The sequence below is a fragment of the Micrasema longulum genome, unplaced genomic scaffold (assembly GCF_059751315.1).
Source record: "Micrasema longulum isolate JH-2025_06_02 unplaced genomic scaffold, ASM5975131v1 h1tg000444l, whole genome shotgun sequence".
Classification (NCBI taxonomy): domain Eukaryota; kingdom Metazoa; phylum Arthropoda; class Insecta; order Trichoptera; family Brachycentridae; genus Micrasema; species Micrasema longulum.
Window position 1 is genome coordinate 453,181 of NW_028277643.1, and position 15,334 is coordinate 468,514.

General features: G+C 30.4%; 1 protein-coding gene and 1 non-coding gene across 2 annotated transcripts in view; one reads left to right on the plus strand and one right to left on the minus strand.

The window, feature by feature from the left end:
• The window catches only part of LOC148281518 (UNC93-like protein), a 226,336-nt gene that overhangs the window by 15,811 nt on the left and 195,191 nt on the right, over positions 1-15,334 (plus strand). The gene's annotated exons all lie outside the window — the stretch shown is intronic.
• TRNAF-GAA (transfer RNA phenylalanine (anticodon GAA)) lies at positions 1,673-1,745 on the minus strand. The gene has a single exon. It is a non-coding gene; the product is annotated as a tRNA-Phe (tRNA).

A 15,334-nucleotide genomic window follows, 5' to 3' on the forward strand; every position in this document is an offset into this window, starting at 1 on the left:
AGATCCGTATATTATGTAAGGCTGAGATAAGCATTATCGAGAAATCAGAAAAGGAGCTCTGCACTGGTTTGGACACGTAGAACGAATGGATAGGAAAAAAACGGCTAAAAATATTTACAGTCCGAACAGGCGCCGTGGCGTTGTTGGTTAGACGGCCAACTGTGAAACTGGCGTCGCGGGTTCGATTCCCGCCAGTTCAAGAAAAAATCCAAGAAAGATTTTTTTCTGAATTAGTCTGGGTGTTGTGGTGTATTTTTCATTACCTTCTACCATATCCCCTCTATCCCACCTGCTGACAAGCCTCAAAATAGAGACTTAGCGGGTTATTCCTTTGAAAAAAAATGTCGATGGATGCAGAAATAGGGGAAGACCGAGAAAGACATGGCATCAGCAAATCGAAGAAATACTTTGAGATGGATATATTGAATGCCGGAATAATTTGCGTGCGTGCATGAGAAGATGTATGAATGTAGAGAAAGCGAGATCTGTATGTAAAGATAGAGTAATGTGGTGTTCTATTCTCTCTGCCTACCCTTAGGGGGAAACGGCATGGTGATTTGTAGTTGTTGATGTTGTTATAAATATAAATATGAAAGGTCACGTGGTCGTGTCAGGAGCCATAAGATGCACCTGAGTACAGCTAAATGTAATCCAACACATTCCTACCGTAGGTTTCGGCTGAGCCGTTTCGAAGCCGCCGAAGTTACGGCCAATTCTTTAAACTGCGGTTGAAACTCGTTTCACCAGCCGAAACTGGCCAAAACTTAGAATTCTTCCATCTGTTGATTTTTGTGAAATTAAAAACTTTATTGATGCTGGTAAGATTAATTTATCTGACTGAATGTCGGCTTCTCCACTTCAATACTAGGCAACGCATGAAAATACTTATAAAATTTTTATACTTTTGCTTTTTCTAGTGGATTTTATAAATTATTTTGTTTTTCATTCTAACTGATAATTTTGTCAACAATGTTTTGAGTTTTTACAAATTTTCGTGGACATCAACAGATACCAGAAACATCAACAGATTAAGGAATTGAAGGAATATAGATGTTCTAATATCGGCAGAATGGTGAATGTTATACAGTATGTATATTACCTTCTCTTTGTCTGGAATTCTTTGTTACCTTTTCTAAAATGTTATTCATCTCTATTTTTATTTTTAAATATTTTTTTTAAATCTTTTAAATGTACTATATTTTTAAAAAAATCGTTCCTGAAATCGCATACCTTATTTGTGTTTATCTTTATTTGAGAATTCTGCTATATTTTTAGTATAAGGAAAACAGTATACTTCAAATCAAAAACAGTTAATGGAAAATACTTGTAAAAACCCAGTTTTAAAGAGAAATATATGTTTTTTTTTTGTTCTTTCGGAATTAAAAAAAAATACCTATACAGATATAAAATTCATTTTAAAAGTCAGTAAATAGTATTTTAAAATCAAAACAGATTTTTTACAAAAAATATTATATATTAAAATATAACAAAAATATTTTTACTTATTTTAAATCTACAAGTCCGTTATTCCATTGTGTTATACATTAATTAATTGATTATAAAGTAATAAAATTGTATGTTCAAATCAAGTAATGTATTGTTTCATAATAAAAAAAAAAAAGTATTAACAAAAAATAGATATAAAAAAACTTTTGCCCTTACCAAAAAGGAATGCCGAAACCAGGGATCGAACCAGGGACCTTTAGATCTTCAGTCTAACGCTCTCCCAACTGAGCTATTTCGGCTGATGTAGAGAGCGCGGAAATATAAATATATATCCGGTAATGAAATGATTCTATAAGTATCAACGTGACGTCATTGCAAAAAAACTCTTGAGAGATGTATGTTTCAGTATGTTTATACATTATTACATAATGTTTTGATAACGTTGATAGGAAAAAATGTTAAAAAGTATTTTGCGTATATGTTTTATTTTATATTTTAACAAAATACGTAGCTTGAAATTTATTTCAATGTAACATAAATAAATGCTTATTTTTCATTGAAAAGGTCATCTACCTTTCTCTAAAAAAATATACGTAAGTCACGCTTTACGCTGTAGTTAGATATGAAACATTGTAAAGTGGAAAAATTTACCAGGGTTTTCACGCATATGCTTTTTTTAATGGCAAATGTTAATTTTGCATAGTAATTGTTTATTCATATCATTGCTTTTGAGGGTTTGTACACTGATAAGATTGTGGATGAATCGTACTCACTTTTAAGTTTTACATTATACGTTTCTTATATGAACATAAGTATGCAAAAAGCAGCCAACTATAGAAAAACTAAAAACACTATTATAATTACACCTTTGTGAAAAGAGTGAATCAAATCTACACAAAAGTTGGAATGTTTTTGACTTTGACAAATGATTAACAATGAAAACATTTTTTTTATATTATCAACAAAAATCTAATTATAAATTTGACCAGTTTTAATGATTTTTAAATACCGGAAGATTTTTTTTGTGCTGTTGATATTTTCTGCAAATTGAGAAATGCCGTTTTAGTGATCGAAACTATTTTCAGAAGGTGATTATTACAGTTTTTTGTATGAAAGCGGTCTGGCTGTTTTTATCAAAAATAAGGATTGACCTTACTGCACCCGATAACACAAAGGTTTCATTTTTATAAAATCGTGAACCAGCTGCTTTCTGCATAACTAAGTTCATACGGAGCACTTCGCACTTCACAATTTCATGGATATTTAAAGGCACTTTGCTTTTCAAGACTTCTCATTACATCCGAAACTATGCTGAAAATATTATTTATTTATTTTTTGCACTCTCACACTCTTATATACAGTTTAAAAGTACATAAGATATAAAATTATATCAACAAGTATAGAAGATAATATTAAAGAAATTTTTTAGTAATCTAACTGCTGTTTAAATTTTGCTCCCTGAGTGCACTTGACAGCGCATTTGCACAACACGCAAGAGGTCTCGGGTTCGATTCCCGACATGTTTGATATGAAATATTTATTCAAAAGGGTGTTTTCACACTAGAAAATTTCGTAGTCTCTGGACTGGTACCTGAAGCGTAAGACTTTTTTTTTTTAAGGAATAACCCGCTAAGCCTCTATTTTGAGGCTTGTCAGCAGGTGGTATAGAGGGGATATGGAAGAAGGTAATGAAAAATACATCACAACACCCAGACCAATTGAGAAAAAAATCTTTCTTGGATTTTTTTCTTGCAACTGGCGGGAATCGAACCCGCGTCGCCAGTTTCACAGATAGCCGTCTAACCAACTGCGCCACGGCGCCTGTCATCTTACCTTCATGTAACAAAAATTATCAAGATGCGCTTAGATTGGTGCACTAATTCAGTGCCCTATGTACTATTAGTTACCGAAAGGGAATGATGATGATGATGATAAGTATATTTTACTATAACATACGCGATGCGATACATTATATTTAATTTTATGGATATGTTTTGCCAAAGACAAGCCCTGAACCCTCAAAAATGACGAAATTTAACTCATGCCGAAACGTTCTTGCATGCATGAATCAAATTAATATAAACGTATAAAGATATGCATAAATAATTTATATATTATAAAAAAAAAAGAACTCACCTGCGTTAATAAAAGGTAAAAAACCGATGCAACACTATAAATATGGACGTTTAAACATAGACAAAATGGCGAATGTTACACAGTGTGTAAAGTGGCGACTTGAACCGGCCAACGACAGATCATAAGCTCTGTAAATGCCTAGAATTCCAGATTTCTTTAACTAAAATGTTCTCCATCTCTGTTGTAATTTGTAAGTTACAAACGTTGTTCGAAGAAATTTACTTAAGGCAATATGACCATTATGTTCATTTATATAAAATGTTTATACATATTTTTTATTTATTTTATTTATTAATAACATTCAGGGTAGCTGCCAGTAAAGTAAGAATCGCAATGATGATTTCCAACCTCCATCGGGGAGAGGAACCATAAGGAGAAGAAGTTTAAAAACAAATAAAAATACAATATAACAACTAAATACAATTTTTAACATTAATCAAATACATATATTTACATTAACGTTACCCATTACGTAAAAGAAATAAACAATTCTTGTGTACATGGAAAGTGACGTCTTACAATAGTTTATTTTATTTTAATTGATAACATTTTTAGGAAAACAAAAATCAATTAAGTGTTAAATAAATAGAAAAACACCTTAGTCGGACAAAATTATTTCAATGCAACCGGAGTTGCAATAAAAGCACCCGCTAAATAAAATTAATGTTTTTTTTTCAATTTTGACAGCCCTGTTTTATCTGAGACCCACGACAACAAAACAACTTTCTCACTGACAATCTGTCAAATAAATTATATATAATTAACAGTATTTTTCCTTACCTGTAACAATAATTTTGCATCAACCTTGCACTCGTTCCTTCCTCGTTCGATCTATCATTGTTTTAATCTTATTCTTCGAGGTATTTAAACAACAACGATAACATCGGTTACTGGTCTAACCCGAGGTTAAACGAGAGGACAACGGTAAAGGTTTCACCGTCACGAAAATTGTATCATATAGTTAAATAGCACTGGAAGATAACTTTGCAGTTAGCCGTCGCCGATATGCTGTGTTGGCCCTTTAGGCCAAGTTATCATCACATACAAACACGACTCGCATATATTGTTATGGAAGATTTAGAAACCGAATTATGTTGTGAGAATTTATCACGAGCAGTAATATTATACATGTAAAACTAGTAAAGGCAATTGCGGAAAGGAACAAAAAAAGAACGCAAAATGCCGAAAACTGTACGGATAAAACAGAAGGTCTATTGATGTCTGTCAAAAGTGCAACTTCTCATGAAGGAGATTTCTATGGTTTTCAATATCAACGTAAAATAATAGACACGCTTGTTTCTTACGACGTGCATCTGAATTTTAATGAATATTGCGCAATCAACATTTTTTTTTATTAAATAGCACGACAAACACATGTTTATTCCGAACATCATTTATTTGTACTGCTCTCATAATCAAGAAGGCAGCTTTTCGATAAAAAATCTCAAAATTAATTAAATATGAGGTAACAAACAAGAAATTTATAACCATTTGATGTTAAGCAAAAAGCAGAAAAAAACCTGCAGTTCAAAAAACAATATAATATTTTTTAGGTTTTTAAAAAAAAAAACGGTAGTCATTCTAAGCACAACATGGTATATAGAAATTAAAAAGTAAGCACACAGTGTTAATATGACGCAAAATGATGGTTTTATGCTTAGAAATAATAAATTTGACATTGGTACTGTGTTTAACTTATTTATTTTGTTCATTAACGCCCAAAAGGCATTTACAAAAAATAAAAATGAAATACATGCTAACATACTAAATAATAATCACAGAATATACAGAAACAATATGTGAAATTAATAAGAAAGGATATAATAAAAAGTTTTACAAAGTTAAAAAAAACAATAATAACAAAAGTATGCAAGAAAAAACAGTAAGCGTATAAACAAAAAATGCAAAGATATGAGCCTTTGAAATAAATTCTGTAAAGCAAACAATAAATAAAGTGTTACGGTAAGCAAGAAAAACAAATTATATACAGTCTATTTTTTAGTACTATTTGATAAAATACTACTCAAAAGTGTCATAGCTGCTCTTTTACTTATGAGGGCAGTATATATTATTTGCATTAGGGATTGCACCACCATTTTTTTTTTTTTTTTTAATAAAAGAGAAATATTAAAGTTCTTTTTATTTACTCAAATATTTCAATTTTCAGACCATTTTCTGAAAGTCGTTAATGAATTGTGCTGGAAAAATGGAAATAGAGTTGTGGTTGAGTGGGATTTGAACCTGGGACCTTTGGTCCGTGAGTTCACAATACTACCTGAGGACCATGACCCGATTTGTAATAATTTTAATCTTTCAAATAAGAGGACTTCCAACCATATAGTTAATTAATGTTACCTGCCGTTCAGCAACTTCTTTATGTACAATAAAATATGAGTATTTCCGCTTACTGATTTTTTCTCTTGAGATTCTGATATTTCTTAATTCAATCCCGTTTAGGGACGATACTCGTATCTTTGATTAATTATACATATTCTTATAGAAATTTCCACGAAATATATTGAGAAAGATAAAAAAATCCAATTGCTCATTATTAATAAAATAATTAATCTTTCTAAATATGTAGCGGAATAATTTTATTAATTCATCTGTTCATTATTGTCATCTACGTGTCTTTCTTTAAATCAGGCAAGGTATTATTTCTTTTCTGATTCGTAATCGATTGATAATTGTCTGTTAGTTCATTGCGATCACGGCTTAATTAAACCATAACTAGCTATTAATACAACCACATTTGAAATAAACTTATGCGAATGTTCTATTATTTGACATGTTGCTCAATCTGAAAATATTAATTAATGTATATCTAGATAATCAATAAACATAATAAAACAATATTATGTCAACGTAAGTACTTGTTCTATTTTAATTTATATTTAACGCGCTAACTTTGTGGTTTTTCATTATAATATAAGCAATAAAATATATATTTTTTTAACAACTTATTTTGTATATTATACCTCGGTAAAGAAGCTTGTGTAGCTTTAAAACAAGTCGGTAGAAAATTAAGAAATAGTTAAAAACCATGTTGTTTCAATATTATTATGAAATATTTAATCATTTTCAAGCAATGTCTCCATAATGTTATACAGAATAAAAAACTTGAAATATGAATTTCTGTTTTTTTTTATTAATGAAGTTTTACCTTGATAAAACCAGCCTTAATTATATAAAATACAAGTAGTGTAAATATGAGTTAAACTTTTGTTCATAAATACTTGTATTACAAAATTTTTCGTCTTTTGCTTAATGTGACACAACGTTTACTAAGGGATTTTTTAAATCAAAGTATTTTAAGAGTTAACTCCTTATCTAGGGTGTCAATTTACTATAATAATGTATGCCTAAAAAAACTGAAAAAAAATATTATAGTTTGCGTTAAATATTAACAATAAATCTTTGGTAGTACAAAAATATTTAAGCGATATATATCTCTTTAAGTGGCATACATTACAGATCTATTTTTTTTTTATCTTTTTAAAAACATTCAGTAGAAGCTTACCTACCAAAAAACATAAGTTATCTTAACTCCGCGTTTTGCAAAAAAAATCTTTTTCTTGGATAGCAAGAATGCTCCACTCCTTGACTACGCGGATGTATGTTATCCAGATGTTACCTCTGAATTGCTTGATAAGTTAGAACGATTGCAGAATATTTGTATTCGTTATATCTTTAATCTTCGCAAATTTGAACACATAACCGAGTACCGCACGCAACTACACTGGCTCAGTATCAGGCATAGAAGAAACATTCGCATTCTATCACTTGTTCACAATATTTTAAATAATCCCACTTTGCCTGTTTATCTGAGAGAGCTCATCCAACCTCTTTCATAACACGGACTATCTCTTCGTTCTAGTAACAAGGGAACCCTTTTAATACCCTGTCATCGCTCTAATTTTCTTGCCTTCTCTTTCGCAGTAGTAGCCGCTCGATTGTGGAATAATCTACCCACTAATGTTAGAGACGCCCCTTCTTTATTTACATTTAAGTCAAGAATGAAATATCACTATCTAAATATTTAAATTGTTCCTTTATCTTTCTTCTTTCCTTCCCATCCCTTCTCCTCTCTTCATAGTATAGTGTTGATGTTTTTTTTATTTATATTTATTTTTGTTAATAATTTTTGTATTAAATTGTACAATTCAATATGTCTATGTATTTATAATTTTCTTAAACTAAAGGGTTTGGGTAGGTAGGAAGAAATTGCCTTAAGGCAATATGCCCACCCTTATATGTATATTTATTGTATATAAAATGTATATAAAATGTCAAATAAATAAAAATGCTCAAACGCAAATTTGTGTTCAAGAGGTATTATTTTCATGTAAGTAATATGCTAAAGTCGGTTTATTATTACAAGAATTTCCAAATATACAAATCAATCGTATGAAATCCGACGGAAAAAAGCCTTTTTCACACATATCTTAATTTGAACGGCACGGTAAAATTAAAGTAGATTGACATTTATTAGATTCGTTAGTACCAGTTTAAATTTGATAATATTTACATTTTTCGTTTTTTTTATAAAACTCCATAGTCAATGATTTTCATAAAAATATTTTTTATAACGCCCAGGTTGTATTATTTTTAAAAAAAAATATAAGCGTTCTTATAATTTTTCCGAAAATTTCACTTTTGATGACCAATTTCAACGAGTTTTAAATAAATCACTAGTATAAAATAACTAATGAATTAAGCCGCAAAATATTTTTCAGTCTACACTCACTTAGAAGGTTGCAAAAATTTTTACCCATTAGTACTAAATGCACTCTTGTACAAGCATTACTACTACCCATTCTAGATTACGCTAATGTTTCCATGACTGATTTAAGCTGTGAGCAACTCGATAAACTTGAACGACTTCAGAATACATGCATAAGGTACATTTTTGGTCTTAGGAAATATGACCACATTTCTGATTATCGTAGGCAACTGAAATGGCTTAAAATTAGACAGCGGAGAGACTATCACTCCCTCTCACTTCTGTTCAATGTACTTCATAGTCCTAACGCTCCTATATACCTGTGTGAAAAATTTCAACGCTTATCAGTTCATGGTTTACCTCTTCGTTCTCATTCTCAAGGAACTCTCTTAATACCCATACACAATTCCTCTTTCTTCTCTAACTCATATGGTGTCCATGCGGCTCGACTGTGGAATCATCTCCCATCCACCATCAAAGATGTTAAAACATTATCTCTGTTTAAATCACGTCTGAAGAAACATCTCCTTTCTCTTCCTTAATCTCTCATCCTTTCCTTTTTCCTCTTTCCGCTTTTTTCCTTTTTCCCATTGAGTAATAGTTTTGATTTAAGGTAATTTATAGACAAATACGTTTATTTCTATTTTGGTATATTTTTAACTTTTTAATCTTTTTTTTTTTATTGAATATGTTCTGTAACTTGAATTATAAAAATAAAACTTTTATTTTATTTGTTGGTTGGAAGAAATTTCCATTTGGCAATAAGCCCGCCAATGTACAAATAACATTATGTACAAAAAGTTAAATAAATAAATAAAGAAAAAAAAATGGAAATCAAGAAGGGGTCGAGTGGGGTTAACCTTGGACCGCAGAGTCCGCAACACTAGCCACGGGACCACAACCCGATGATTAAAATCTTATTGTATAACTTAACAAAAAAGATTTTAATAATAATTATATCAAAAACATTATTTAAATTTAGCGAGTACTTTCAGTCCTGCAAAAGGAAATTGACTGTTGATTAGTCGGTCCCATGGTGTACTGGTTATTGCGTTTGCCAGGCATTAAAAGAGTAAATATTTGTAAAACAAAAAATGTTGATCCACCGTTTTGTATTTTATTATGCCGAGTAGATTTTTTCCGTGGTGTGAAATGGGCCAATCACGCAATATCACGCAGTGGACTGGTGGTTTGCACGTGAACAGCGGTCCAGTCTCCGTGAATATACGGTTGGGCAATTCGTTTGTGAATTTCACGTACTTGTTAATACAGAAATAATTTTCTATTTTATAAGTCTTTTTCCTGATAAATCTTTAGAAAAGTTCTAAGAAAAGGTTGGCAAAAAGGTTTTTTTTAAAGTATGAACTTAGTTTTACAAAGCTTTGAACCATATTTAAGCCAAATTTAGACTTAAGTGTTCATTTAGAATTCTAAGACCCGTAACTTAAGTGTGTATTATAAAGAAAGTTCGGTAAAGTTCCTGCTTAGATTCGGTTATTTATATTTTATATCGTAATCGCACGATTTTATGAGCAGTAATAATTTTAGATTCCTTTTAGAGGATTACATGAAAGAAAAAGAAGAAAAAGAAGAAAAAAAAGAGTGTGGGAAGAACATTATTTATATTTTAGTCTTATTTAAATTTGTGGCAACAGAGAGGGAAAACATTGATTAGAAGGAAATATGGGAGTCTAGGCATTTACAGGGCTTATAACCTCTCATCGGCTGGTTTAGGCGGACACCATCCAGCCAGTTTGCAAGCATTTGGACATTCTCAAAACATTGTTGAAATATTAGTCAGTTCGTAATTTCAATATCATAATTTGTAATAAAATAAAGAATTAGAACTGTTTACCGATTAAACACACAATAATGAATAAAACATTTTAATTTTAGGATATAATCATTACGTGTCTACAGTTATTAACATTTATTGATATCACATTAAAATAAACGATTGTGCAATATAAAGAAATAAAATAAAATAAACAGAACGTTTAAATTAGAAAAATTTAGATACTTATGAAACAATGAACAATTGTAATATAAAACCTGATAAATCGATATAAAAAATAAAGGAGGAAACAAGAATAAAAAATAATATACGTATTTAAATGTAATTTGCAATAGATATAATTTACAAAAGAAACGGTATAAAAATTATGAGCTATTTTTTAATGGAATAATGATTACCGTAATAATAATAATATTATATCAAAAACGATGTATTTATTGTATCAGTGCAGTACCCTATACATCACTGGGTGAAGATAGGGAAATGGTGATTTTTTATTTTATTTATTTATTTAAATGCTTTGTAGGCTTTTACATGTTTGACATTCATATATGCAAATAAAGACAGGCATGCATTTTACTCAAAAGTAGCAAAAATTTAAAATAAATTAAGAAGAGTAAGAAAAATAAAAAAATTATCTTATTTTAATTTAGTAGAAAATATATGGGAATTTATAATAAAAGATACATATATTGCAGTGGAGAGAACAGCCTTGTATTTTTTCGTATAAGTAATATCAATATAATCTTTAAGTTAGACGAAGTAAGAAAAATACTTATTTGGAATACAAAAAGAAGACAATAAACGGTACACAATTGAAATCAACATAGTATTATTTAAGTATTTCAATTTGAAGATAATAAATTTTTACACTGCATTTAAAAAATTAAAATTGTTATAATTGATATATTTACATCATTTGCGCATTCATTTGTAAACGCATGAATTCTCCTTATTGGCGAGTGTGCACTGTAGTTTATTGTAGATACATTTAATGGAATAGTTTATAAAATCGATTATGATTAAAAAAACACATTATTAATTTTCTCCTGAATTAACGATTTTTATGTTATCTTAATGTAAAAAAAATGGTTCCCCATAAATATCAGACAAACATGTTTGAACAAATATCCACATAACACAAATCCATGTTACTTCGAATTGAACATTTTTACCACTTCCATCATATACGACATACGCATCAAATGTTATTTGGAAGTGGCTGACAATCGAGTATCAAATTATGAGCAACGGTTTATTATCAATAATATTGGCGTAAGTATAGCCTGTGAGCTCGCCAATACATGACAGATGACATTAAACATAACCATAGAAAAACATAGCAGTTGAGCTCTCAGAAGTAAAGCACCGTGAATGCAGCAATGCTTGAACTACATGTCAACAATATTCTAATAATAAATAATATTATTTGGCCATACGGAACTTTAAAGCACACCTTGGTTTAATTACTAATAGTATTTTATCGGTTAGGTAGGTGTATTAAAAAAAAATGTTGCGTACCTGAAAAAAGCACAAATAATTATGTTTTTGTAAATGATGTCAGTAGCGACACTCAGAGAGTGGCTTTGTGACGTTTTGACATTTTTATAAGAAATTCATGGCGTAGCCGAAATACTGTTATAAAAACGAGGATGTTTTGTTGATTGACGTTAGCAGGCGCTACCCAGGGGCGACTTTGTGACGTGAGAAATTATTTAAAAAAGGAGATTCATGGCGTAGCTAAAATATTGTAATTAAAACGAGGATGTTTTTGTTGATTGACGTTAGCAGGCGCTACCCAGGGGCGACTTTGTGACGTGAGAAATTATTTAAAAAAAAGAGATTCATGGCGTAGCCGAAATATTGTAATTAAAACGAGGATGTTTTTGTTGATTGACGTTAGCAGGCGCTACCCAGGGGCGACTTCGTGACGTGATGAAATTATTAATTTAAATATTTTTTTTCATTTTACATAGCGTAGCCGAGATAAGAAATTGCGTGGTGTTTCGAAATTTAACCGTGTAGGTAGCCGCCTAGTTACAATATTATTTTTGTATTTGTATAATTCCTGTTTTATAATGTTTATGTATTTATCGCTATAAGAATTAAACTAAAGATAGTTTTTACTTTTAATCGCTATCCGTTTTTTAAATTATGTTTGTAACACTCAATTATATTTATTTTTTAAGTATTCAATGTTATTTTTGCATTTTAATTAATATTGTTAATATAAAGCGTATTTTTATTTTTCGAATTTACTAGACTGTTTTTATTACAAAAAATAAAAATGCATATTTCTCTATGTATTCTTCTGTTATAAACAATCTATTAAAATGATACACATCAAATTTCCATTGTCTGTTGATTTGATTTGCAATCTTCTTTTGTTTTTGATGGTTAAAACTCTAGGAAATTCAAAGACAATAAATTGTTTACTGTCATATATTGGCGAGCTCACAAGCTATACATAGCCCTAATATTTTGTCCATTAAAATATTTGTAATTTTTTTAAATAAAAAACAAGTCCGCATGTTTGCTTACCATAAAAGGGGTCTTGGGTTCGATTCCCCGTAAGGTGAAAAAAATATTTGAATTTTGAGTTTCATGGTTTTTAGTAAACACATCGAGGTATTTCAGAGAATTTGTATGTCTAAACAATTTTTTCGAAGTCAGAATACCATTTTTGGATCATGATTCTGACACACTAACCAATTTTATAAAAATATAGAAATGAATACATTTTTCCTAACTTGAACCTGTCACGCAAGCATCCACAGACATTATAAAGTTGAATTGCATACTTAACTCAATTTCACAACTAGTGACATACGCCGCAGAATTGTATATTTTAAAGTGAAGTCAGAGCTAACCTTTTCCACTTGAGTACATCAATTCATGTACATCAGTTTAAATTTTATTTTATTCAACATTAAGCCTTACCTTTTTATGTAGATTCTTGGCACAGACAAGCAGTTTCTTCAGGCAAGTCTTTTTTGGTTTTCCTCGCCATTTATTTTGCTGAGTTACGTACTTTTGCAGCCAAAACTTTCTCAAATAATCATAAAGTTTGGAATTGTCAAATTATCCTAACAATTGCTTTATCAACAACTTTATATTTTATAAGCAAAATAACTTTTCACTTCACTTCACGCATTGTGTTTTTTACATAACATAACATAATTTACAATTATATACATTTGTGTTTGCGCTCTGTGACTTCTAGACATGTAAGGGTTAATTGTTCACAGAAATGGCGACTACCAAGTCACTGTTAACTGTGTTTTTTTTCAAATTCGTTGGCCAATGACTTGAAAATTTTAGAAATATTCTCCACATTTTATTTGCGTACTTTTATAAAAGTTTCAATAAATATTCAAGAATCGTTTTTTTATTCTAAAAACGACCGATTGCGTCTGTACTTTTTGCATACTATTATTTCATGGTGTACTGTTTCGTGTAAAAAAAAACGTGTTGGCGACAGCCGACTGTTGCCTGCTAGTTTAAAATTATAACGAACCAGGATTCAAACTAAATATCCCTTGAGCTTTCAAATTGTATAGAAAAAAAAATCGTTTCACCTCAAATAAAATTACCTACTTATTTATTTATGCAACATTTTGGAAACCATTTACTATGTGGCATAAACCATATACGTTTAATTTTCTAGAAATATTTGATTTTTAAATAAAGTCAGATTTTCATGGTCATATCGCGAAACTTCAGTCAAACTTTTTTTATGATCTGCTTTTAAAATAATCATAATATTTTTTTTGGAAAATCGCGCTTTCGAATTTATTTTTATTTATGTTTGACCAACAAAACGAAACGCGCCGCACGTGAAAAAGGAAAGCGGTTGGGTAGGGGTTTGCGTAAGGGATGCTAGTCCGAGACATAAAGAATTTTCCCCGTTAAAAAAAAGTTATAAGGATTAAAATAAAATAGCATGAGGAATGTTTCTCCGAGGTTTCAAGGTCTGGCCCTGAAACAACCTGTATCACCTAAACCAGCCAGTACCAGATATTTTTTTTATTCGCCTTATGGACTTTTACATTTATCGTCAATACATTCAAGTGCAGTAGTATAACATAACCAACAACAAAAAAACTAAAAACTAAAAAAAACTTCCCTTTCAATGGTTTCGTCAATAAAGGATCTAGGCATTACTTTAGATAGTTAACTCTTCTATCGTGAACACATTGATAATATTGTAAACAAATCTCTCAAACTTCTCGGTATTATCAATAGAGTGACGGCGGACTTCAAAAATATTAATACCATCAAAACTCTTTATTACTCACTAGTTCGACCCCATCTAGAATACGCTTCTCCTATTTGGTCTCCATTCTACAGGACTCATATTGACCATATCGAGTCTGTCCAACACCGTTTTTTAAGAAAAGTGGCATGGTTGCTCGGATTACAAAGGGGTAATTATTCTTATTTTGAAATATAGCAATCTCTTAATCTGTCTTCATTGGAGAGACGTAGAACTGAGATGGATCTTATATGCATTTTCAAAATACTTAATGCTCTAAGTGATGTTTCATCTCTGTTGCAATCAATTTCTTTTCATGTTCCCAACCGTGTCACCAGAAGTCAAAATCTGCTATTTATAAAATCTTCTACAACTTTGGTTTTTATGCCCCAATGTCCAGAATGAGTAGATTAGTCAATTCATCAAACGACTTGGAATTTTTTGGGATAGATCTTCCGGCTTTTCGTAGATCTCTTCGCGACTAAACAGTGTGAGATGAAGTTGGATTGGCATGGTTTAACTCAAAGTTTTTGGTCTTTCGTTTTTTTTAATATATTGTATACTATTATTGTTTTGCCCTTGTTTGTCTTTGCTAAATAGTTTTATGTTCTTTTTGTTCAGTTTCTTGCATTTATGTTTCTTCATGTAACTGTTGTAATAAGCTAAGGCCGTTTATATAAAATAAAATAAATAAATAAATAAATAAGTAAATGAATTAAGTTAAAAGTAAGAATATCACTAGAAAGACTAAAAAAAGCGATAACAAGTTAAAATAGGAAACTTTACCAAAATAAGTACATGGGTATACAGTAACATGTTAAATATTTGATTTATTTATTATTTATTTATTTTTGCACCACAACAAGCCAGGGGGTCCAATTACAGTGATAAATTACATCACAGAACACCCAAGCTTGAGAAAAATAATATTTTAATTTCTGTGTTCTCTTCTCACCGGGAATCGAACCCGGAACCTTTC